The sequence below is a fragment of the Canis aureus genome, chromosome 34 (assembly GCF_053574225.1).
Source record: "Canis aureus isolate CA01 chromosome 34, VMU_Caureus_v.1.0, whole genome shotgun sequence".
Taxonomy (NCBI): Eukaryota; Metazoa; Chordata; class Mammalia; order Carnivora; family Canidae; genus Canis; species Canis aureus.
The window spans coordinates 10,284,147-10,311,548 of record NC_135644.1 but is presented as its reverse complement, the minus strand read 5'-3'; the positions used below and the strand labels follow the sequence as shown (position 1 = coordinate 10,311,548).

Sequence of the window (27,402 nt, the reverse complement as noted above, 5' to 3'; positions counted from 1 at the left end):
CAAAGTAAACTCTGCTTCCAACAATAAATAACAGAGGGAGTTATTCTTTTCATTCAAACAGGCTTTAGATCACCACAGACAGCTACAACCAGGTGCATTTAGCTACATTTGTCATTGCCACGAATGCAAAACATGTAAAGAATGTGCCACACACCACACGGAAGAGTCTCCAGCCAGCCTATTTCCCCCTTAAACATTCGTCCATTCCTAATGGTGTTTGAGCCCTTGTCAACCAGCAGCAGAAAGAGGGAAGGGCTGAGGTGCCTATAGCTACGGCACCATCTCCTGATTGGTTTGTTTGTTTACATAGGTCACTGGTGCCAGGTAGCAGATTGTACACTGGAAGTCTTTCTGTATCTCAGGCCAAGGACTGGTAATCTCCCCAGGCAACGCCGAGATAACACATGTCAAGAGGCAGCAGTGGCTGGTAAGCCAACTCATCACTCACCTCGTCCCACCACCCCTCCTGGCCCCCTCCTGGTGCAGCCTTTGCGTTGCCATTCCAGAAGCCACAGACCTTCGCTGTTGGACAGGGGAGGGAAGGGAGAGGAGATGGGGAATGCATAACATATGCAGCAAGAGGGATTTGGTGAGGCAGGAGCCAGCAGGTGAACAATGACTCATTTGGAAATGTGCAGCTGGGTGTGCGTTATTTGCATATCAGGGACCCTTTATTAAAGTGGCTTGCCCAGCTGTGTGGGCGCATCGGTGGGGGGCCAGTCTGAGGCGGGAGATGAATTCTCACAGAGAGCAGAGTCACTTCCTATCTAATTTGTGCACAAGTTGAGAGAAGGCGCTCTCATCGGGGACCTGCTGCCGAAAAGCTGCGTGGTTCTGAGATTTATTTTCCTTCTGCCAAGTATATTATTTCCAAACTCGCCTTTTCAAGATCTTGCAAATTCCCTTGAAAAATGATTTAACAATTTAATGAAAACAACAGTGAAACAAAAGCCGTGTTGATGAGGGACAGAGGTAAGGTTGGGCTTGAAATGAGTGACGAACCTCATAATGAGGTGTGCAGCTTTGTATATTAAGCGATTTCTCTGCGGTACTTTTCCAGATGTGATGGAATACATTTATTTTTGTGCTCATCTGAACTGAAATAATACAAATGAGATACTAAAAAGATATCATTACGTGCAGAAGTAGGCTAAGAATTTAGAATCCCAATTCTATAAGTTAACAGCTGTGCGCAAAGCAATTCGAAACTGCTTCGAGTCTGCAGGTTGCCCGGGAACCTCTGTCAAGCTCGTATGGACCAGTGATGATCTACGTGTGAATCCTGCATGTTGATAGTTCAAGTCTACTTTATTTCAGGCAAAAATAAATAGCTGGTAGTAAGAAGTCTGTCTCCACCGAAAGCCCGCACTACAGCTGAATACAGCCGCTGTGGTAGTGCCATAAAATGGGATGAGTTTTAAACTACCAGATGGTACCCTGTACAGTGCCTGAAATAAAATGGAGAATTAGGGTGCCCTAAGGTGTGCACAGGAAAGGCAATTACATGAAATAAATGGGCCTCAGGCCTACAGGATGCTCAAGTATGCTACACAGGAGACAAATAGTACATCTGGTGAACAGATTTTATCACACACTGGAAAGCCATAAAGCACACCGTTGAATATCGGATCCCCATCTCACAATGACATTTTACCTGTGTTGGTATTCAGTGCTGTTTATTTTAAAAGGTGCTGTAATCTCAATGATGTGTTTTAAAAGCCTCCTTAACACTGTGTTCTACTACATGCGATTTTTGAGGGGACAGATTGATAAACAACGCAATGAGATTTTGTGGACAAATAGCCACTCTGGTGGGACGGGATCATGTTTTTATTTCATTTATCTCATTGCTGAAGTGATTTTAGTAATAGGATTATACTTGTCAGCACTCCCTGTTTGGGAAAATGCCAGCATATTTTTAATACTAGTTCCCACATCTCCATTTCATTGTCTGTAACCTCACTAGATTTCCCCTCCCTGTCCGCCCTCCTTTTTCTTAATGTTCAAAGAAAAAGCGATTGTAGGTGGTGAGGGTCTAAAAGGAGAATTTTTTGGCACAGGGCCCTTTCTCATTTCTTCTTCCACGAACGCAAATCTGCTTTCTGTTTGAATATTGTGTGTTCCTTTTCTATTGTTAAAAAAAAAAAAGGACCAAGGAGCACGTAACATTCATTATTGTTTTAAGAGTTGCTGTAATAAAATCCTCTCAGTACTTAAAGATAGTTTTAGTGTCCCTCCTAGGATTCATTCTAGCTTTCATAATTGGGTAATTGCATCCCCTCCCCCACCAATAAATATTTTCACCCAATTAAGTTTAAAACTATAATAAATTTTAAAGAATTATAGTCTAAAAATTCATACCCTAGAACCAGTATTAAGTATGAATATTTATCCTAGGCCACTGAGCAGTGCTGCCTGTTTAAACAGCTTCTGTGCAGTGTCCCAGGTCCCCGAGTGTCCGAGAGCTGCCATTGGCAGTGTGGCTCCCCTGACGGCCGGCCGCAGCGCTGCAGGAGCTGGGGTGTGGTTTTACAGACCAGCAATCCTTTGCTGCCGCCTTCCAGGCCTTTGTTTCCAGGCAGCATTATGCAACCACTCGCTCATTTATTCACTCAGCCATTCACTTACTCATTTGCTCGTTCATTCATTCATCCATTCCTCTGAGCACAGAGCGGGGCCCCGGATGGACGCGGTGGCATTGGCATGGAGCTTTCTGCTCCCTGCCATTTGCCCCCCCCCCCCCCAAAAAAAACCAATGTGTCCAGATCAGCTTCCAGGGCTGGCGTACAAGGCAAGCCCTCTGTGGCACAGGAGCACATGCTGTCAGTGGTAGAGGGCAACTTGGTGACACAGGCCCCTGACCCCATGGTTCAAATGTGGAGTGAACGCACAGGAGTTCACAGTGCAAGAGTCACATTTCAAGATCCAGCCCACTAGAGACACACAAAGCTCTGTTCCTTTCTTGATGAAATAGGAATTCAATCACAGCCTCCAAAACCAGTAGCTTTCGGCCACAGTAATGCCCAGGGCCCTGGAGCCAGCAGCCTGGACGAAAGGGTGCCATTGGATGGCTGATGGTGAGACTCAGTGCAGCCACAGCAGGAGCGAGAGGCAGGGAGCGATCACTAGGGGAAGAAAGAGAACCAAAAGGAGGAGCCCAGTAGGCCCAGCCAAGTTGAGGAGAGGAAGGACCCTGAGCTCTGGGAAAAAGCTACTCCTCAGGGCCTTGCTGGGAGTTCACTCATGGCTCACCTCCACCTCCGTTCCTCAGGCCAGCTATTTCCTTTCATCCCCCAAAGCCAGCTGGTTCAATCACGCTGCCCTCAAATGCCCAGACGGACTCTTCCCTGGTCACTTCCTTCGCCTCCACCATCAAGGCTTAGCCTCCTCTGTCCCTCCCCACCTAGGCACGTGGTGATATGGGACACCCAGGTAGCTGGACATCCAATGAGAGAATAACACCTTGAAAACATACGGCAGTGGTGCTAAATCCCCAGCTAGTAGCATTTTAGGGACCGAATTCTCGTAAGGAAGACTATGCCAATGATGGTATCAAGTTGGTGGGAAAACGCTAAGACATTCAGAAAAACTCTAGCTTCTAAAGTTCTATCGAAATCTCAAGAATTTCTGAGAACATTGAGAGGGAAGTTGGTTTAAAAAATTGCAGATTGACACCTGAAAAAAAAAATCAGAATCTAGATTTTTCCTACCTTCCTCAAGGTGGGGAGAGGGGGTGGGTGTTGGTGGTGGCAACTGAAGTTTACAGAGAGGAAGCATCCTCAATTTTGAAGTTCAATAGCTGAGCTGGAATTAAGACCAATCTGGTATATGGCTTATTATTTCGTATGCAGAAAGTGGTGCTTCATTAAAAAAAAAAAAAAAAAAAAGTTTAAAAAAGGCAGGCTAGGGCAGCCCAGGTGGCTCAGCGGTTTAGCGTTGCCTTCAGCCCAGGGTGTGATCCTGGAGACCGGGGATCAAGTCCATGTCGGGCTCCCTGCATGGAGCCTGTTTCTCTCTCTACCTGTGTCTCTGCCTCTCTCTCTCTCTCTCCCCCTCCCCGTGTCTCTCATGAATTAAAAAAAAAAAAAAAAAAAAAAGAGGCAGCCTAAGCTAAGGGCTGGGAAAGATGGGAGGGAAGAATTTGCAGGGAATCTCTTCTGTGTCTGGATTCAATTTTTACTGTACACAAATTTTTTCGTCGGATCTTGATAAGCAGCACAGTTAAGCTGCAGGCAAGGGTGGAGGGTGACATGAATGGTTGTATGTTTCTAGAAGCTAAGAGGGAAAGTGTGTGGAGGTGGGAGATCTTGTTATGAGGTGTGTACATTTGTTTCAACGCTGCTTCTCCAAGGGCAAGTTGGGCCACGGGGGCTGCCTGCTGCTATTGATGGGTCACCTGGTCTGAGGACAGGGTTAGCTGAAGAAGGGACCTGTCCATGGGCCTCCTGGGTGGCTCAGTCGGTTAAGTGTTTGACTCTTGATTTCGGCTCAGGTCATGATCTCAGGGTCATGAGATCGAGCCCTGCTTGAGATTCTCTCTCTCCTCCTCCCTCTAGCCCTCCACCCTCTCTGCTCATACCCTCTCTCACTCTCTTAAAAAAAAAAAAAAGGATCAGTCCAGAATTAGCCAAGGTTGTAGAGAGATACCTCTGCCCCCCGCCCAGATGCAAGTAGCCTGCACACTTGTAGAGAAAGGTCGTTTCTATGGCAGCTGCCATTAGGCACCCTGCCAGTGATGCTGTGTAGGACTTAGTTGATGGAAGGCAGGATGTGGGCATCTCCATCCCGCACTGCTGCACCAGCCATCGGTGAGCGCGCCCAGCCTACTGCACGAGGCCCTCCCACAGGCCGACTAATGCAAGAGTGCACAGTGGGAACCCCTACTGCTGTTGTTCTCCAGCTGTGGAAGCCCAGCAAGCTGATTCCCCCCTTAAATCTCAGTTCTCTGCTCTATAAAGTGGGCCTAAAAATACAGTACTTTCCTCACGAAACTGTAATGAAGAACAAAGGAACTAATCCAAAGACAGTGCAAAGGACAATGCCTGGCTCATAGGAAGAGCTCAACAATTTTTAGCTCTTCTTCCAAATAATAACTCTGTAGGCAAGGATAAATGAATTAGAGGTGTGGAGAGGAAAAGGAAAGGAGGCTTTTGGTGGGGCATTACAGAAAGCATCAGAAGGCATATCAGAGAAAACAGATGGGGAGGCTGGCACAGTGGGCATGGAAGACGTGCAGGAGGTCCCAGAATGAGACCGAATTAGAAATAGAATTAGCTTGGCCCCACTCTCCACCTGAGATTGCAGGATTCTCGACCATCGAGGAGCCTCATCCAAGGAATAGAAACCCTTTGGGATAAACAGAGGCAAACGGTGAGTATGGGAGAGTCATTCAGAAGCCTTTCTAGAAGCTGGTTTGGTGACAGTAAGTAATGAAAACTGTGTTCCAACTTACCCAGTAGTTGTTGGATACGGGGAGAGATGGGTTATAGCTGTCACGGTCCCTGTTGGTATAAAGATAGGGAAAGTGGAGAAATGGGTCCAGAGGGTAAAGGTTGGCTATTAAAGGAAGCCAAAGTGAGGACAACCCTAGGCTGTCATCACACGGATGTTGCCAAGGCTGTTTGAAGATCCTTAGAGGATAGAGGATCTACAGTGTTCTGACATGTGCATGAAGGTGGTACAAATGAAAATGTTTTGTGCTTACAGAAAATCAGCGACACTGAGGAACGGGAGGGATCTCTTCAGAAGGGTCTGAGGGAATGTAAGTGGCATCAGACTCTGGCATTCAATTTTTTTAAGGGGACAGAATAAAATGCATGTTAATTTGCAGAGAAAAAAAAACAAGAAAAGTAAAAATGAAAAGGCAATGAAAATATAAGGTTTGAATCAACTCAGAGATAATTCCAAAATGCTCTGAAGACAGAAAGGATTGAAAAAACAGCCACGATGTCAGAATGCGCCTGCAGTAATGCTGGATGGAGCAGAAATGAAACCAGACTCTAGAAGTATTTCGATGCCAATCCTATTAACTACTGAGATTTGTACGGCTTTGAGATCAGCAAAGACCTTGCTGTGTATAGTTAACTTTACAGGGCTGGATAGGAGAACGATAAGGGAGAGAATTTCTTTAGGCTATAGACAGAAGAGAAATAGGAAGAGATAAGCTAGCAGTACATGAGAACAACCTCCATAAATAAAAACCCTATATGTGCATACTGTATTTTTATATATATCTTGCAGAACACTTCTATTTGCTCACCACCTTACTGCTTTCTCACCTTACTGTTTTCAATTCTGAGTTCTATGTCAACCCCATTAACTCTCCTCTTCCTCCTCTTCCAAACACCAATTGCCAAGTCCACTTACCTGTCTATGTATACTCATTTATTCAGTGCATGTTTACTAAGCATAATCTACATGTAGGACCCCATGCTAGATACTGGGTGATATGTACCCTGCCTTCAGTGAGTTTATAATCGGAGGGGAAAGCAGAGGTACACCGATGAATATATACAAGACAAGAAAGAGATCAAAATTGACCTCTACAAAGACAGTGCTTTGAGGACATGGTGAATGAAGCAGCAGCTATAAATTTTCATTAGGCGGATGGAAGGGGTTTCATGGGAGTTTAGAATTTCAAAGAGTGAGAGCAAGATGTGATAGGATGTTCTAGGCAGAGGGACAGGACTGAGGCAAGATGTTCTGAGGGAATGGTGGGAAGTAAGGAGATCAGGAGAGTAGAAGAAGCACCTTCCAATCGTGGAAGACCCTCTTTGCCACATAATTTCATTCCTCGCATTACAAAGCAATGCCTTCTGCTATGTGGACAAACAGAGAAACCAAGAGTCCAGGGAGAGATGCTGATGGCCTGAACTAGGCTGTAGCAGAAGGAATGGGGTTGGGGGCTGGGCTTGGGGGACACCACAGAAGTAAAATGAATGAGACCAAATGTCTTGTTGGGTGTGAGGAGTGAGAGAAAAGTTGGAACCCAAGATTCTTTCAGAGTTTTCATTCTCTTTAACCTTCTCTCCCACGTGACATTGCTTACTACTCTTGGCTTTTTGAAGGTTTCTTCTGATTCTTTTAATGAGGCGGCACTGCCTTCCTTCTCCTTCTGGTCATGAACAGAAACTTAATAAATGACCTTTGGTAAGAAATTCGACTCTTCATTCCAACACTCATCTCTTTCTAAAAGATTAAGTGATTTATGTGACTCAGGTCAAGTTTGAGTTAAGTGGTAGGTCTGAGACTATGAGACTTGTCTACCAAGCTGAGTTCCATCCCCCAGGGAGAAGAAAAGGGAAAGATATTTGATTGCAGGTGTGTACAGATGTGAGCCTCGAGAGTTGAAATGTTTCTAAGACTCTTTGGCTGGGAACAGTGCTTCATACCAGCAGGCAAAAATAGTTTACAGTTCATTCCCAAGATAGTGAGTTTTAAGTAGAGATATGATTTGGAATGGTTGACATATAAATCTTCTTCCCAGGCTTCAACATGAAGTACAAGTTTGATCCAACAGACAGCAATGAGTCTTTAAGAGCTGTAATGGCCCATCATGTCAAAGGGTATTTATGGATTTACAGAGTCTTCAGAAAACTGGATCTTGTACAAGCATGATAAAAGCCCACTGAATTTTTTGCACAAATAAATGAGGGCTTAGCTAGCTGTGTTTCTTAAATTAAATGACCCAGCCATTGTTCACTTGTTGTAAAATACCCAAGGGTCCTAGTCTACATTTTGGAGTAATGTGCTGCAGCATTTCTGTTGGGAGAACAAAGCAGTTTGGGGCTGTAGGAAATCACTAACTTCTATATTTGTTTTGTACACTGCTAACTTAATAAGAAAAATGCTGCTGGATACATGCTTTTATGACTGGCATTTCTTGGGTCATATCTCTAGTGACAGACAGGGGTGATGAGAGCAAAAGAATCTTGATTCAGGGAGCACCTGAGTGGCTCAGTGTTTGAGCGTCTGCCTTCGGCTTGGGGTGTGATCCCAGGGTCCTGGGATCGAGTCCCACACTGGGCTCCCCACAGTGAGCCTGCTTCTCCTTCTACCTGTCTCTGCCTCTCTCCCTCTGTCACTCATGAATAAATAAATAAAATCTTTTCAAAAAAGAAAAAGCTGATTTGGGACATAGATCAATAATCTTAGGAGCCAAACATTTTGCTAGACTTCCAATTGATAAGACTTACAAACCAGATTTACCTGGCTGACACAAATCATAAAACCTTTGGTCTCTGATTTTCAGTTGAGCCAAAGCACATTGGTTTCTGGCACACACAGAAGACCCTGGGAAACAGGGCCTACTAGGAATTATTTCTTTAAAATCAATCAATCAATCAATCAATCAATCAATCTTACCCAGTCTTTACTTTTTGTGAGATCAATATCAAGGAAGGGGAGATAGAATGTTTCTTTCTTGGTTTTAAGTATTAAAATGGGAACATGTCATTTAATGGTGGCCCCCCTCAGAAGCAAAGTCAGAGGGCCTGAGGCAGGGCTGCTGTACCATCACCACTGTGCTAGTCCTCCAGGAAATCTCCTAAATTCCCAGGAGAGAGGCAGAGTTCTCCAGCTTGCTGATGTGGGGCCTAGGAGATCAAGAAAAATGGGGGAAGACCAGGAAGGGTTGTACATTCTACCTCTGCCAAAGTGACCTGGCTTGCCTTTAAGTCAAGCCCTCCTAGATTTGAAGAAAGAGTCATTGCCTTATTTGTCTAGGAAAAACTCAATTTTTCTAAAGAATCTGAAGGTGAGTGGCCTCAACTTCTATTTACATGATATAAGTGACTATTTAGAGAACGCTAAAAAACCATATGTAATGGAAGCTCCCCTAAGAATCATACAGACTTCCAAGTATGTATTTATAATACAAGTATATATTTAAAGAAAAGTAGAAGGGTGGTACTTTAGGGACACCCAAGCAGTAAGATGAAGATTTGTTTCCAAAAGGAAAAAGAAATCAATTGAAATGAATGAAGTTCCCAGTCCTCTCTAGTGATGCTTCAGGAAGATTCCAGACTCAGCTTTAGGGATCGAACAACTTTTCAGGCATATGAAACCATACACATTTCCTTGATTGTGAAAACACTTAATCTCCAGGCAAGATGGGAAACACATGTGTGCCTTCCTTTCATCTCTCTCCAGTACAACACACTGGGTGGTGAATACTCAGAGGGAGTGGTGAAAAGCCCTCCTTGAGTTTTCCAGCCTCTTCCCAGTACTGTCCCCTAGGGTGGGACCACCAACTCATCCTGGATTTGGGGCACAAGGGATTGGCAGTCATGTACCTAGGCCTAAGGGGTTAGGCTGTTGGTTCTGGCCACTAACTTACTTGGATAAACAATGGGCACTAGCAAAGACCATTGAGCAGAGAAGGGGCATTAGGTGGAGCTATGTTCTAGAAAGACCATTCTGCCAGTAGTGTGGAAGAATGAATTTAAGCAGGAAAAGGTTGATGGCAGGGAACACAGTCTTAGCTTTTCCCAAAGTTCTAGTGAGAGACGGTGAGAATCTGGAGGACAGAGGCGATTACACAGCCCACCCATGACCACAGTTATTGATACCAAGAGCAACCATGGAACTAACCACCTTCCACATGACCCCATGGCATGCCTGCCTCAGTGGCCTCCGTGTCTACGACTGGCTTCTGCCAGGAGATCTTCCACACCTTCCCCAGACATGAGTCTACATGTCATAAGCATGTCTGCTTCTAATAGGTTTTAATGTGCATTCCTTATCATAAAAGACTTGTGGTGAATTTGTGGTTTTGGCACAGGGCCATTTCCTCATCCTGCTCCTAACTAAACCCAGCAAGATCTCCTTTACCTCTAGCACGCGTAATTTCTGTAACAGAGACAGGCGGAACAGGGATGTGTGCACGGGGACACCCCAGCAAATAGCCTTTCTCTTCCAGGATGATGAGTAAGGTCAGGAGAGGACTCTACAGCTAAGATCATCATCATCATCATCATCATCATCATCAAGAATACTAATGACAAATAATTTTTAAAATACTATTACAGCTTTGTACTTTGCACTGAGCACTTGCTTTGTATTACATTTAGGGCTGTGTTTATATATGTTTTGTCACTTAATTCTCCTAACGACCCCATCAAGTGAGTACCATTAGTGTTTCTATTGAACAAAAGGAAAACCAAGGCTTAAATAGAGTTTAAGAAACCTTAAATACATGTTAAAATTATACAGCATCTATATTAGTTATATTTCAATAAAACTCTATATTAGTTATATTTCAATAAAACTCCAGGGAAATCCATGCAGTAAACAACATCCACACACAAAAAAGAAACTTTCTTAAAGTTACACAGGTAGTAAGTGGCAGAGCAGGGTTTCAAATCCAGGGTCTGTCTTATTCCTGAGCACCTATCTTACTGAGTGACTTCGTGCCACAAAGAACACTGGCGCCTAATCATTTCCTGCACATCTAGGAATGTTAATCTATTCCTGGGGTAACCCCCTGGTGTAAAGTCAGACTAAACCAAACTGCAGGCATTTCTTCCAGCCTAATTCAATAGGGAAAGAAGATCTGTCCCAAGTCACGGGAGACCCTTTCGGATTGCACTCAGCACTGGAGTTCTGGGTGTTGGCGGAAGGGGCTTTATCAAAGGATCCAAACCAGACAAGCCCTCAGACCCACTATAGCACAGGTCCAATTCAGGTCCTGTGAGAAAGAAGAAGAATGTATCCAGCACCCACAACGTCCCTCCTTCCAGAGTTGGTGGCTAACTCATCCCAGCCATCTTGCAGGGACTTCCTGGCAGAGACAGGTTCCTGTCTCTAATTCATGAAACGTCTGAGCCAATGGCCAGCCTTGGCTCAGGTGAGGTTTTGTGCCTTGACACTAGTTATGTGTGAACTCCAAGAGCGCTGAGCAGACAGACCTGCCAAGGGAGGTGGGTCCATCGGTCAGGGCTCCGGGATCAAGCCTTCACCTACCACACAGTGCCTTGTCAACTGAAAACACGGACTCTTTCTCAAATGCAAAAATTCCTTCTCATCATCAATTAAGAGCACGTTACAAAGAACCTCTAAAAAGTCTGATGGCATATAGAAAGTAAACAAAAGATTAATATCCAACATTTATATGCAAGCAATACATCATTAATGATCATTATAGAGAACTTGCTTAGTTCAAATGAGGTTCCAGAAGACTGGAAGCGTTCCACTGGAACACCATATTTATAATAGCCACCCTGGGGAACAGCAGGCCCATCAACTTGACACAGCTAATATGCAAGGTAATGGAAATAAGTAGAGGTGAAACGGAGCCACGCGGACACTGAATTATCTTGGGAGCCAAACTCCATGCAAATAATTAGAGCCTGCCTGTTTGTGAGCACAGTGGAGAGGACATTCTTCAGACACCTTAGGTCGTCACATTTCAACTTACCATTTGAAACTGGCACATCCTGTCACCTTACTACTTAAAAATCACAGCAATTGGTGAATTGACAGAGGACAAACTGCTTCTGCTGAAATATGAGGAAGGAGTTTGTTCACCAGGTTGGGGAAGTGGCGTGCTGCTGCTGAAGACGGATTCTGGATTCTAGTCCCAGTCCCTAGACACTCACTGGGCAACATTTTTCAAGTCACGTAACCTTCCCTTCTATTAGTTTCCTCCACTCTGAACTGTGGAAAATATTGCCAAACCACATGTCTTATACTTTGTGTAAAGCAAAATACTGGCGCCTATTTCAGAGTGTTTGGTGTAGTATATAAGACAGGAGAGGGAAGGGCAAATGCTCAATGGGCCAAGCTGCATGCCTGTGCGGTGACAATTTGGCAAAGGGGCAAGACACACCCTCTCACAGGGCCCGTCAACTCCAGCCTGTGTTGCCTTGAATATGCCTCACATCCTGGGTCCTCTCTTTGTAAAGCAAACCTGCAAATAACTGGTTGTTTTTGTTTTTTGTTTTTGTTGTTGTTGTTGCTTTTTGGTATGTGTGCAGAATTGCTCGATTGTAAAACAGAGCAACTAAAAAGTTTCTAAAACTCTGTTCACGACTGCAACCCATTCATGGCCTGCAACTTCCCTCTAAAGGGTCATATGTTACAAGAGCAGCTAGGAATTGTGTTAGTTGATAATAATAACTGCTAACATTTACAGAATACTTACTACGTGCCAGGTACTTGTACAAGTGATATGAAGTAGTCGCAGGAAGCCCACGAGACAGGTAATTTCATAATCCCAATTTGACATATATGGACACTCGGTGAGGTTATCACTGGCTAAAGTTAACCGAATATTATGGAAGCCTCTTTTCTTTTTTTAATTCAGCAGAGGGTGTGATGTAAGAACCCTTCCTCCCTCCTCCACTCTCAACTTTTCGTAACAAAACCCCTCCCCTGTGACCGTTCCAAGGAAATATTTTCACAAAGCATAGTTAACTGTAGATACTGCCTATAAATAAGCACAGAGAATTTGTCCGCATTTCGCCTCATGCATATACTTTTCTTTACATTATCCTGACCCGTGGAGTTAATAAACCAAATAAAACTAACAACTCATTTTTATTTAGCTGGGCAAAGCAGGGAGTCAGGGAAGGCAATTTCTTAGCCTGATTCAGATACCGGAGCTCAACATCAAGTGGACAAGGTAAGCTGCACAATGTTCATCCTGTGCTGATCTCAAATACAAGGTCACTGAGTCGAGAGGTGGTTTCACCTTCTTATTATTGTGAGTTAGAGACTCCACCAGAAGTCTTCTGTCCTGGAAGATCTATCTAGAGGTGGCCTTTCAATTCAAGAAAGGTGTTTCCTAAAAGATCTAGGAATAAAGACAAAGGCCACCTGGAGAGAAAGCCTCTGTCTCTAGTGAGCACTCATAACCAGGTGATTATCTGAAGGGTGAGTGAAATATGACTTTATCGTCCCTGACTCGTCCCTGGGTCAACCTCTGTCAAGGCCTCTGCTGAGTCACGAGACTGCTGGACAGAAAACGAAAACGAAAAATATCTGAAAAGCAGCGCTCCCTGTGGGACCAGCAGCAGAAAATGATCACTTGTGATTACTGGAAAAGACCTGAAAGAAAGGTCTGATACTCTCAAACCCTGGAGCAGGGGACCCCTCGGACACCCCCATTTCCCACACTCGTGTTGCCCTGCGGCGTGGAGACGATGGGAGGCAGTTAAAAATACCAGAAGGAGCTGGCAACTGAAGGCCAGAGTGATGGGAAGTAAGACATGGAATCTTACCAAGGGTCAGCGTGTGGCACTTGGAGGATTCCGGTGCACACGAGTGACGTACTTGGGCAGAAGAGAAAACAAAGTGGCAGCCCAGACCCAGAGGAGCCTCAGCTCATCCCCCCCCTGTCTGTGGCGCTCGGGGCCCACGTCCCTTCTCTTCCCGTCACAGGCTGAGCGCTTCCCCAAGGAACCGGGGAATTCGAGCAGGATGTGTGTAACCCCCGGGGGATCTGAAACAAAAGCAGAGCAAGGAAAGAAACTTCCCTTCCTGTGCCCTTCACCAAAGGGCATCCATTCTGAGCAGCCGAGAGTTCTCTTAAAATGGCGCTTCCTCGGCCTGGGAGAGGGAACTGTCTGTAAATTCTCAGAAGCACCGACAAAGGAAGAGTCTTGGGATTAGGACAACTCGTAGGGACCCGTGATATTAATCATGAAGAGGGAAATGGTAACCACTGGAAAATCCCCAAGAAAAGGTTATGCTGGGCCCGAGGGGAGAACGGTCCTGATGGTTTTAAAAGGAGCAACATGCCTCCCATCGGCCTGTGAGTCTTAAGCCCTTTACAACACATCCGGTTGTGTAAGTGTAGAGCTTTGGTATGTGCCTGGCACTAAGCTCGGTGGTTTTTTGGGTGGCCATTAAGAGAAGGCTTTTTTTTTTCCCCCAGCAGAATCAGATCTATGAACAAAGAGAACAAACTGATGGCTGTCTGAGGAAAGGGCCTGGGGGAATGGGCGAGATGGGTGAAATGGGTGAAGGGGAGTGGGGGCTACAGGCTACCAGGCATGGGGTGAATAAGTCACAGGGACGAAAGGCGCAGTGTAGCGAATACCATCAATGATATTTTAACAGGGCCCTATGGTGACAGATGGTGGTGAGGTATAACGTATGAAGGGTTCGAATCATTGCAGTGTTAACACCCAAAACTAACGGAACAGTGTGTGTCAACTATACACAAATTTTAAAGACAAATTTTTTTTGAAGAGAAGGCCTTTTTCATTAAGCAAAGGCAGCACATTGGGAATGGAGTCACTAAAGTCAGGACCGGTTTTCATGATCCGCAAGCTTAGTGAGGGATTTAGGTCCTGGTCCTTGATCCAAGATGGGAGAACTGTCTCATGCACATCCCAGAAGTGACCATCCCAGAAAGTGAGAGCTTGGAAGTCATCTTGGGCCCCTAAGGAATCACAGGGCCCTCAGACAACTTGCAGCCCCTTGCAGGCCCCGACCTAATGCTCTGTGGAGAACTAGACCTAATTAAAACTGGGAACTGCTCTGCAAGTGCCAAGTTTCAGGCAACTTCTGGTGGATTTGGAATGAGGAGTAGAGGCAGGCCCAGAGCAAAATGAGCTGAGTAGGGAAAGGGGAAAATAGATTCCAAATGTAAAAAGCAGGGTTCTTTGATGGGCTGAGGAACTGACACATGGAAAATGTAATGCATTATTGACAAACACGTATGCTGGCTGCAAAAATAATTAACACAAGCAGAAAAGAAATAGGAATGAAATGGAGCAGAAAGACTTTGAAAGATTGTGAAGTGGCCGCTGAAATTGCCAAGCTAATGTCAGAGAGATGATTAAAATTTTCCAATAGAACAGGTGAATAGGTAGTTAGGAGAGTGTGGTGTAAACCAAGAGAGAGTGGCTCATTATATGAATCTGTACTGAGGTACTAATCAGCATTTTATGTGCAACTTTGCAGTGCACATTTTAGCAGATGGAGGAAGCTCTTAAAAGCTGATAGCTAAAGCGAGTCTGACTGCCTTCCTACTCCATAACAGCCGTCCCCGGAACGGGTGCTTGCTCCAAGTGAGCACTGCAGGACCAGTTCTCAGAATAGAATTCCAGACATATCTAGCCACTCACCAATAAAGATAACTGCAAAACTCGAGGACCGCGGGAGAGGAAGGGGAAGAAACAGGAGGTTTCTGTCTTCTAAGACAGAGGGGCCTGGATGAACAGGCTCCAAACAGATAAGCTATAGGCTCAGTAATCAGAACTCCAAGTCTCAAAAGTAAAGATCAAGTAGCAACCAGGAGAGATTCTTCTGCAGGCCAAACTGTATGCGTGTGCGCAGGCACGCACACACATTCTTGTAGAAACTGTATTGCCGCAATAACAAAAACAATTAGATGGCGGATTGTGGGTATGTTAAAAGGGAATAATTCTTCATGATCAGAATGATTTTTTCGCTCATTCAACAGAAAAAGACTCTTATTTTTTATTTGTTGGCAAAGCCAAATTAGAAAAAATATATATCTTTACGACCACAGGAGACAAATGAGTGATACCAAATATCACTAAAAATGCTATTAATCTACAGTGATATAAAATTACCATCTCAGCACAAAGAAAGCCTATATAATCTGAATTTCTCTAGCATCATAAAAACGAATGAGAAGCGAAATTGAGAGTAAGTATGCTTTTGAGATGCCGTTAAGAGTTACATGCATTGTTAACAAATGTGGCTAGACAGACTGGTGATTTACCTTGAGAAACAAATTCATAGAGACTCAGAAAATTTCCAAATGGGACCAAACTCATTGCCCTTCTCGTTGGTTGATGACACCTTGGAGGGTGTTATTCTCCTTTCTTAGATATTTAACTGACCTTGGATTATTTACACCCCCACCCTGGCCCCGTTTTCATTTGCTCATGGTCTGCGCATTTCAGAAGCCCAAAGTAACTTGGGGTAGGGGGCAGATATGACAAGGAAGAGAATACAGGTCAGGGGTTTCTTCTTCAGGAACGAGAGGAGCCCAAGTGATCCCACTGGGCGACCAGCAAGGAGCACAAAGCACTGTTGGCTCCTTCCCTAGTGGACCTCCCCAAATGTGAACAAGGCCACCCCCTGTCGTCTTCCCTCATCTTTTGCTCCGTCTGTGGGAGGGGAATATTAGCCTAATTCCAGAATGTTTCACAAGTCCCTGGAAGAGCTGGAAGAGGGGAATGAATGGCTAGGTCATTTTTTGACCAGAAGTCGAGGGCAGCGGTATTGGGCCATTGACTGGGTGGGAGGTTCATGAGGATAAGGAGGAAGACAGGTTGAGAAAGGTACGAAGTAAGTAGAAACAGGGAAGAAATGAGTGTTTCTACTTCTTCCTATATAACAAAAGGAAAAGGAAAAAAGGCAACTCATCACCAACAACAACTCCACTTTGAGAAATTTAGAAAAGGACATGTGACAGTTTTCATCTAGTCTCAAAGATGATAAGGGAACAGCATATTAAGGTGGTAAAGCTTCACCAAGATGCTACAGGTAACCTCAGTTTGCTGCTAGCCAGAGGAAAAAGCATGATACCAATAGTTTTTTTCCTTCTTTTTGGCTGCCTTCTTCTACATAGGTTTTACCATCTATACACAATACTAGGTAGTAATAGCATTACTATATGTAATACTGGATACAGGACATCCCTGGGAGATGAGGAGGCCCTTATTTATTTAGCACAACATATCAATGGTAAAATGTGGTCACAGGGCACTATAGTGGCCTGCCCAGGGGCACATAATTAGAACAAGCCTAATTCAGAAATAAAACTGAAATCCCTCTCTGATCCATGTCCTTTCTATGAAACGCTACCAGGCACCAAGTCCTAACATCCCTATTGGCAGGGATACCAGCCCTGGGGACACAGGGATGCTGGGCATGGCCTTCTGCGTCCTAGCAGAAGTGAACAGAAGAGACAGATCCCAGTTGGTGGCATCTGAAGCTTCAACTTCTGGGGTATTCTTTAAGAAAAAGAATTCCAAAAGATGAATGCAAAATCAGGGATGAGTAGAAAAATTAATCTGAGTGGGTAAAGAAATTGCATCAAATCAGAAATTTTATAAAACTGACCAATATCACAAATTTTCGAAAAATCCAGAAAAGTAACTGAATAACAGAAAAATATTTTTATTAGCTTATTAGAACTGATACTGTCCTGTAATGCTGGTTTCCCTACATTTCTTCCCTTCATTCTCTATGACTGCCTCTTTCTATAATAACGATTTTGTAATATTTCCTAGAAAAAGGATAGACAAGTAATTCAGTCTTTCCTCCAGCATGATTGATCAAAATGTGTTTATTATTGATGGCTTTAAAAAGTGACTCTGCTTCAGCCTTTTATGGCAATGCCATATCTGTAAATTCTTTAGTAGTTTTTTGCGTGAGAGGTGTTTCTCACCCGAGGCCACAGCTTTTGGAGATTTGATCAAGGTGGGAAGACCCCCTCCCCAGTTTCCCATCCCAAGTCCTCACCTCCCTCTTCCTCATCAGGTCTGACCTGAGGGTAGAGGTCAGGATGCCAAGTGGCCATAAAGCCACGTGATAATGAGCAGTGCCTGGTTCAGTTACTTCTCACTGAAGGCAAAGCTGGGTCAGGATGCTCAAGGTGTCCCGCCAGAAGTAGTTGTCATTAAGGACCAGGTGGGTGGGTAGATTGTACCCAGTGTGCCAGCCCCACCAGCAGCCCCAGGACCACCACAGGCAAGGGCAGTGATGCCCCCAGCCTGAGGCAGCGCTCTTTGTCTCCCAGCTCAGGTGACTGCTTCCTCCTGCAGGCAGCACCTATGCCTTGATAAAGACCTTGAATTTTCAGCTTCTCCAGCTCTGCTGGGACTCCGCCTCTAGTCCGTTCTGGCCACATTATGAAATAGCAGGCTTGTTTTCAGGACCTTGCTTTCTCTCTTTGGAGCATTACCTGTTCCTGGAATGTAATTACAGTAGAAATTCACAAATAGAGCATCTGTAGTAGGAAGTAACTTTTCTACCCTGTCAATAATAAACATTCAAATTTTGATCAATCTTGCTAGAGGAAAGACTGAATTATCTTTCTACTTCTCCTATAGCAAATGTTACAAAATTGTCATACGAAGAGTCACTCAAGGAGTACGCAGCCAAAAAAGGGTAGGAAAAAAGTATTGTAGCAGTGTGGCCTCCTCAGCAGCCCCGGAACCCAGAGGAGACACTCCTGTCATTGCGGTACCCCTAACCCTAAGGACAATTGCTCTTGGCTTCTTGGTAGAACTCATTAAGAAATGTTTTCCTTTCAAATAAATGCCTGGGAAACATTTAAAGTGCCTCATACTTGGGTGACTGAATTTAGATCAGAAATATTAAGACAAAAATCCTCCAGATTTTAAGGAACATAGCTGTTAAGTGCAGTGTTCCATGAAACCAACAGGGAAGATACTGTGATCTTTGAGAATATCCCCTCAGTTAGGCCAAGAAACAGACCCACCCATCACATGTATGTCTACAGTCAACAACACATTTTGTAACCTTTCCATTAGTCCTAATTTCCTCACCAATTAGGAAGGGAATGGTACCAGGGTTATACTTAGCTCAAAGGGTGTGAAAGCACCTACCACAGTGCCCTACATATGTGCTTAATAAATGGTATTTCCTTCCTATGGCTTTACAACATCGGCTCTTGAATTTTACAGACAGTGTTCTATGGCGTCTTTCATCTTTACTAAATGCTCCATTTATGCAACTTGAGTTCCTGCTGGAACCCAAGAGACCCCATTGTTTTTAAGGCCTCACTAATTCCTGACTTTTGCTTTATCTTCTTCACCCACAGACCAAACCCTGAACTCTTGCTTCCACTGTATAGTGCCTGTTTTGTGTGATGTTGACACTAATCCATGGAACAAATGAGCTGGCAATGTTAGATCATTTCTTCACGTAGCTTTTGATGTTCAATCTCCCCTGAAAGACTGCCTACACATCTCAGAGGGGAATATGAGGCATCATGATACATGTCAACTACTTTTTCTCTTTCTCAGACTTCTGCAGGCTGCACATATTTCTAATTTTAGGAGTGCCTATAAGCATTTAGGGTCACGCACTTACATATTCAATGGTCTGTGCAAAGCTGTCCATGTCCAATCAGATCACACATGCTGAATTATTCTTTGAGTCCTTTCCTTTGAAATGGATGCTTTAATGCTTCAAGGTTTTCTGATATCCAGCAATGTACTTTTCCAGACCTCTTCCTAAACTATGTCAATTTTAAGGTCTACAGTAGGGTTTTTATCAGGTTTTGAATGCTGAATGTATCTGGCACATTTATTATTATTATTATTATTACTATTATTATTATTATTATTATTATTATTATTATTATTCCATGTTTGCTCATAAAGGGGCAGGGGGCCATGGAGGAGAAGACAAATAAGGTACAATTCTAGCTCAAAACAAGTTGATTAGAAAGTAGTCATAGTCTTTCCGATCTTCAGCCTCATTCTCAATCTGAGACAGTGGTCTCCAAAGGTGGAAAGAGATGGCTTAGAAGTAAATAGGCAGCACTGCTTGGATGTAAAAGTGATTAATACAGGCACAGTCCATATCAGCAGCGCCTTCTGAACATGGGAGCTTGCATTCATATCATATCATGTCGTGTCATGTCGTGTCATATTATGGCTTCCTTCAAATTGGTCTGCATTCTTTTTTTTTTTTTTAGATTTTATTTATTCATGAGAGACACACACACAGAGAGAGAGAGAGAGAGAGGCAGAGACACAGGCAGAGGGAGAAGCAGGCTCCATGCAGGGAGCCCAACTTGGGACTCGATCCCGGGACTCCAGGATCAGGCCCTGGGCTGAAGGTGGCACTAAACCGCTGAGCCACCCGGGCTGCCCTGGTCTGCATTTCTAAACTTAAAGGAACAAGACAAATGCTTCCAGAAATTTTAACTTGAACAAATAGGTTTGTGGCATTAGTATAGCACCTTGAGTTCTTTGGAGTCAAGGCACTGGCTAAATTTTCCTTGCTAATAAATGTTTTGGTCACAAACTTCTACCCAATTCCATTATCTCTGTAACGCATATGAATTCCTTTGGTTTGTAGCAAGACCACCAGGAATTAAAGTTATTTAAAAACCACTGATCAATTACCAAGATGTATCCTAATTAGAAATAAAGCCCAGGCACGACCCTAGATGTAAAGAGATGGTTTAAAATAACCCCACAATTGGAGTCAACCTTAGAAAGAATTTCACCCAATCCAGTCATTTTATGGATAGGAGAACTGAGGCCCAAGTCACTCACATGATTTGGTCAAAGAAAGCAGCAAACAAGCATTAACATCCAAGTGTTCTGATGTCTACCTGAAGTCATGACACGATGTGAGAACATTTGTACATTCCGCTGGAATAAGCCATGGGGGGAGGGGGAGAGCCTTGAGGACACCTGTACAGGCCAGGTGAAAACATTGATTACATTTTAAAACATATTTTCTTACTATAATAATCAAAATAAAATACAGAACATTTGAGACGGATATTAAATATTAAATTCATATAAAATCTCAAAATCAAATCTTTTCCAAAAATCTTAATGAGAAAGTTGAGAGCTTGCTCCCATGGACATAACTGTTTTATACCAAGTTTTATGTCTGAAATGGCTACAAGCAAGTTCTGATCAAGTCTTTTTAATGATCTCTTCAAATTCTTGATAGTCCCCATTGATGAGAAACTTTGTTCACACAAGTAGGTGATAAAAAATTTAAAGCCATTTTTTACAGCCATTCAAAAATTTACAACTAGTCGAAATTATCCTTAAAGAATCTACGAGTTCTTCTCTTTTTATTGTCTTTGACCGACATAGATGTTGAAATTTCTTGTGATAACGGAAATGAATTTCAAATCCAGTCAAACTTTTCCGTTGCACAGATTTGAAAAGAGAGGTGCTTGAACGTGTGGAATGTGCACACGACGCTAAAGCCCTTGCCCAGCCACTTGTGTGGACTCTACGCAAAAGGCAGACCTATGCAAACAGGCAAAAGTAAGCAGTCTGTGTGAAGGAAGAGGCACAGGGCTACCTACTGAGCTAGGCCTTGCAGGAGTCCCACCTGGCCTCCCTGCCTCCCCGTCTCCTACTCTCAACCCAGACTTGGCCTGCATATCATGCTCACGTTCCACAAGCCCCTGCGACTGGAAGTCTCTAGCATTTCCACAACCCTTTTACCTACAGTGGGGAGCAGTGTACTCTGCAGCAGATGGTTGAGGTCAATAGCAAAGGGCATCTTCTTGGCAGTGCTCAGTGCATTGCAGAGAAACTCACGGTTTTAGCCATCGGTGGGGAATAGGGGGCATGCCCAACAGAGCCCCCGGGCTGCTCCCGACGAGCCCTCTCATGACCAGCTTGGGACTTCAGCCACCCCAGGCCTCAGGCACTGAGGGCTTACCAGTTCCCAGTACGCCTGTAACCCATTTCAGCATGGCAGTCGGGAAGCCCAGAGAGGTGCAAATAACTGGTGCACGTCTGCAAGTGACAGGCTGGGTCCAGACAGGATTGTCTGCCACTCAATCTGTCTTCTTTCCTCTTTCCGAGGTGCACCTCCATTAATAATCTAGCCAGCATACTCTCCTTGAGGATGAAGGTAACATCGCCTCAGTTCTATCAGGGGACCAGCAAATGTGGTAGTTTGACTTCCCTTGTCTAATAAATGGTGGTCCTGGAAATTCATACAATTAGTATCGAATTGAAATTTTATTTTGCAAATAAATTAGTAATGCTAAATCTCATTATACCCACTTGGATATCACAGACGTATGACTCCCCTCTTTCTGCAAATGCTCAATGTCAGTGAGAACAGCCCCACTGACCACCGTAAAGGCAAACATCATTACGGATAGAAAAATACAATTGAGCACTTTCTTTTACAGTGTTTCACCCAAACTCCATTCATTATCTGACTGCATAGGCTTCGTCCATTTCAGTTCCCTTGGGCTGAGCAGTTTATGTCATAAAGAACTGCAACCTGCACTAAAAATGCCCTTCTTCCATCTTCCTTTAGAAAAAAAAGAAACACAAAATAAAAAATAAAAAAGAGAAACATTTTTGTCTGTGATTGGTGAGAAGTGCTGAGTGGACAGTCCTGGTGGCTTCTTGTTTATCCTGTGAGCGACTATGGCACCAATCAGCACCAAGTTTCTCTTGATTTCTGTCTGGAATGATGTTGTCCACTGTTGGAGTCCAGGGGGTGATGTATTTGCTGCTGTCAGACATGCATACCTAAGAGCAGCTTCAGCACCTCCGACGCTGCCAGAGAGAGTGGCAGCCCAATTCTGGCCCTGAGCTGTGGTGGGCAAGAGCACCCTGCCACCGTGCCCCAAGGGGGGGTGCTCCGTGTGGCAGCCCCCACCATTTACAGCCTACTCGCACCTCCCAGGGACTCACCCCACCATTCTGCTCACTCACCGCGCCCTCTAAACACTATACAACACACATTCTTTGCCCTGTTTACTGGCCCAGCCAGCGGTTCTCCTCGTGGCAGATGGCTACGGCCACGGTCATGTTCTATCACAACCCACCCCCCAATCTCAGTGGCTTGAAAGAATCACCATTTTATTCTTCACCCTACGTTGGATTTGGCAGATCCAGGCTCGCTTCAGCTGGCCTTGATTTCAAGCCACAGATTGGGTCCAGATCAGCTCTACATGTTTTTTTCATCCTCTTCAGACCACCAGACTAGCCGTGGTATTTTCTTCTTGGGCAGATGCCCGACTGCACAGGCATATCTTCCATGTTGCTTGTGTCGTGTCTGCTAATATTCTATCGGGCCAAGCCGGGTCACACAGCCACTTGTCCCATCAATGGAGCAGGAAAGCACCCCCTCCCCCCGTGAAGGTATAGAGGGGCAGGAGTATTTGCTGAACAATCCTCTAACCCACCACACACCAAATCCAAATTACAGGACCAATAAACATGCCATCAGGATGTAGTCAAGCCTGAGACGGTCTGCTCTGAGAGGTTTATGTAAAAGAATACATGTCTCATATTGTACAAATATTTCACATCAAAGCATTACCACTTGGCTCCTTGCTCAGCTCCCAGTTGATCTTGTTTGACACAGTCAGGACTTGCCCGGTGAGGGACCCTGGTTTCCAGAACCAGCGGAGCCTCGTCTTTAAAGAAATTACTCTTTTCTCTGGCTTGTATTCCATGCTGTTTGAGCTGCCCAGGCTCCAGAACCTTCTTGGTACTCTCTTTCTTCCAGTCTCACCCCATTTCCAGCTCTCCTGCCATCTAAACAGATGTCTTTCCATGTCCCTGACTACTTCTGGGGAAGTCTAGGATAGCTTTGCAAACTCAAAGGAAGAAGAAACACGAGATCCTTGGCTAACACCCTCTCTTCTTCTAGCTCAATGTGTGCGTGTGTATCTATGGCAAGTGTGTGACTACACTCCTATCACTGGTGATGGAACAGAAGTTAAACACACATAACCAGCAACCACATGCATCACACGGGCCCCTCCCTGCAGGAAAGGAAAGTCACAGTGCTGTCCTGGGGGCGGGGGGGGGGGGGGGGGGGGGGAGCTCACCTCCATTGTTCTGCATGCCTTTGGTCTGAAGTGGTCACATGGAAGGCTCTTTCACAGGGACAATGACATAGCAGATAGTCACACGTTTAATCTTTCAGAGTCAATATTTGCAGAGAACATGAGCACAGCAGGATACTGCCTTGGAGTTGTTGATTAATCCCTTTCTGAGGCTTCCCTTCTTTAAATCTCCTTTTTATTTTCAGCTCCTCATTAGTTTCGTAATGGGGTGTGTGCCTGTTTGTGTGATTACATTATCGTATTGCCCCCAAAGCCTGGCAAGGACCATGGTGAGCCGTGATTCTAGATGGAGGCATATAGACTTCCTCCTTCCCATCCTGTTCTAGAATTGTAAGAATGATAAGAACGACTTAACCCAGTGTCCTTGGGAAACAGGGACCAGCCACAGGTGCCTTCGAGAAGCAACGTGGGACCCATGTCACCTCCAACCTAGCTGACGGTCCCGTTTAGAAAGCTGAAACCACCACCACGAAGTAAATGGTTCTTTGGCACCCATTTCACATGCAAAGCAAAAGAGGCTCGTGGACAGTTGAAGTGATGAGTAAGAGTCACACTGTGAATCAGTGGGAGCCCTGAATGACCTTTAGGAGTCTCTTCTTCTCAGCACACTGAAATCCTCTCTTGAGACTTGACACCATAAATCTTTCATTGTGCAAATCCCCTTCAGATGGCTTTCAGATAGCAGCAGTGGAACTGAGAAAATATCAGAAAAGTTGTTCTGGAAGAGGAAGGACTTTCAGTCTCCTGACAACTTTCCATTCCTCCTTTCTAGAAGGTTTAGACAAATTTTAATCACAAATCCTCTGGACCACTGGTTTTCCATCCCATCTGCTACAATGTAAGAGAGAGAATTCTGTTGTCTATTTGCATGATTACTTATGTAGCCCGTAGACCTCAGGGAAATGTAGCACTGATGTACTTCAGATATTAAGACCTGACTCCATTTTCTATTTATTCCCAAAAATGTAGAGTCTGAGCGTCCTAGCTTAGAATCCTTAAGTGCCAAGAAATGAGTCTACTAACGTGGCTCATGGAACTTGAAACAATTACAGTTTCTTACAAAGCTGAAAAAAAGAACTTTTTTTAGTCAAGGCCATTCAGCCAAGCTCATGTGAAAAGAAAATTCCATTAAGTTTTCTAAAACCTTTTTGCTGGGCAAGAGGTAAAAATAAATTTAGAAAGCCATGAAGAAAGCTAAAAGTCATTTAGACAGGCTTCTCTGGGCAAAGGCCTTCAGTGGGTCTCTGCCCATTACTGGAAGTCAAAACCTCTAATGTCCATTTACTCTGGAATCTTCTTTATTCCCCACCCAGAGCTCATAGTCAGCCTGTTTCTAATTCCTCTGTGCCAGCATATCTGTTAATGTCCCAAGCGGCTTCCTTTACAAGCGTGTGATCATCTGTGTATTATTAACTAACCGCAAATTAAAGTCATTACTTGGTGCTTAATTTTATGTAACATTTCTTTGTGATGTGTACAAAAGAAATTTGTTTTTACAGGAGTTCGGTAAATAGCATGTGCCGTGATTAATTAGAGAATATAATGGGTCTGTTGATCTGAAATTAAATTCAGTGCAACAATTTTCTTTAAAAAATATCTTTTTAAAGAATGAAAATACACCTTGAAAATGACATTTCAAGGTGTATGAGTTTTTAAAAAAAAAATTAAACATCTTGCATCAATGGTCCTTATCCCACAGATCTATCTGTTGGACTTTATGGACTAAGGGACTCATTTTTATGTTTCTCAAATCTGTAGGCACTCTCAGGAACGGCAACATTCAAACAGCTATCTTAAATCCTTTTTGGACCAAGGCAGGGTATAAATAACAAACTAACGAGCAATTTCTTAAATACTTGGAGGTCAGTCATCGTTCAGTGTAGCTCACTTCCCTTCAGCTCTTGTGCTCTTCCTCTTCTTCAGACACACCAAATGTATTCCTACCTTAGGCCTTTGCACTGTTCCTTCTGCCTTGACATCTCTCTCCCTGAGAGTTCATGTAGCTCAAATCTTAGACAGGGACAGGGCACCTGGCTCCCTCAGTTGATAGAGCTAGTGACTCTTGATCTAGGGGTTGTGAGTTTGAGCCCCATGTTGGGTGGAGAGATTACTTAAAAATAAAATCTTAAAAAACAATCTTAGACGGGGATTTCTTCTCTGACCATCCAAGTTGAGGAAGTTCCCTGCCCCAGTCCCTACCACATCACTGTGTTTAAGGTTTTATTCACAGAATATGTCTCCTCTGACGGTATCTGGCTTTTATTTGTTCATTGTTTTTCCTCTGTCTCCTCCTAAGAAGGTAAGGTCCCTGAGAGCAAAAACTTGTCTACCTTGTCCTCTCTGCATCTCTAACACCTAGAACAATGCCTGGTACATTAATCAGTGCTTAATACATCTTTATGAAATGAACAGATGGATTTCATCACTCTAACAAAACCCCGATACATAGCCATGCTCCTGACTGAGACAAAGCATAATTGGTTTTAAAACTTTTCTTGAAGAAACAGAAAGAGAAATTCAGTATTTGTTGGCTAGGCAGGAGTTGTACTGGAAGAAAATAAATAATTAAAACATGAACAAATTAAATGCTGGGAAGGACAGAAATAAAGGTTGTACAAACATCAAGTACCAACCAAGAAGAGAACCGTTGGATCAGTTGGCACCTCCTCTCTTTATAAGCCCAACAAGCAGTTTGAACTGTTCCCATTAAAGGAATTAGCCAGGCCACTGCCTTTGCCAATAACAAACTAAGAGATCTTAAGAGTCTTTCAATTTTCTTATATTTAAAGCAGAATTCTGAAGGTTGGGATGATGTTTCACAGTACAGGGCTATGAGGAAGAATAGGCTGCAGGAATGTAACAGAGTCCTGACCAAGAATAAAAACTAAAAGATATAAATTTCCATGCTCAGTGTCATATTATATTTACATTTTATACTTAAAGATACACTGAAGTCTCTTTCCCAAGACTCCTATGCCTTTTAAAGCTCTTCTGCAACTCAACATGAAGTCTGTATCAAACCAGTAATAACAACAATAGTCATAATACTGGCCTCATAGTATTAATAAGATTTTATTTCCCAATTATGAGTGGGGTCTGGAAAATGTTTATTCTCTGATTTTCTGAATGCACATAGAATGGACAGAAATCTAGGTGGCTCAGTGCATAATGAGTTAGAATTTCCTTATGTTCAAGTCCCATCTCTGTCATTTACTAACTGTAAACTTTGGCAAAATTTCTCTAAGTCTCAGTTTTCTCATCTGCAAAATGGGCCTCATATAACTCATGTGAATTAAACGTGAACCACTTGTTTTCATGCAATTATATGTGTCAGTCATTTTATTACTTTTAAGTTATAATTTAGAGTTAACTCCATGCTAGGTTGTAGAGTAATTCCCCCAGACTTGCTATTGATTCATAGTCAATAGCAATTGATTGCTGTAATAATCATATTGTGGTGGTTTTGGTATTGGTGTTCTGAAACTATTGTATTGGTAGTGTGAGCTAAAGCAAAAATGCATATATACTGGTGTCACTGGGGCCTGGGACTTTCAGCTTAAGTGAGAGCAGACACAAATGTAAGATCAATGAGATCAATTCTATAAAAAATCTATAGTTCTGCAAATAAATCTGACATAGCAATTCTGATTCAGAATGTGCTTTATGTTTAAAAAAAACCCTCATTTTCTGGTTCTGTCCACTGGAAAGGCCTGTAAACAATGAATAACCCAATGGCAATGAGCATCCCTGGAACTTAAAGGTATCTCTAAATATTATTCCCTATCAAAGGAACCAAGACACTTGGAAAGATGGCTGATTCCAGGCCTAATGAATTTCTAGGAAGTTTATTAAATGAGCCTGGAATA

General features: G+C 43.7%; 1 long non-coding RNA gene across 6 annotated transcripts in view; it reads right to left on the bottom strand.

Annotated features, from left to right (window-relative positions):
- Positions 1 to 27,402, bottom strand: part of LOC144304922 (uncharacterized) — a 368,717-nt gene that overhangs the window by 110,005 nt on the left and 231,310 nt on the right. The window lies entirely within an intron of this gene.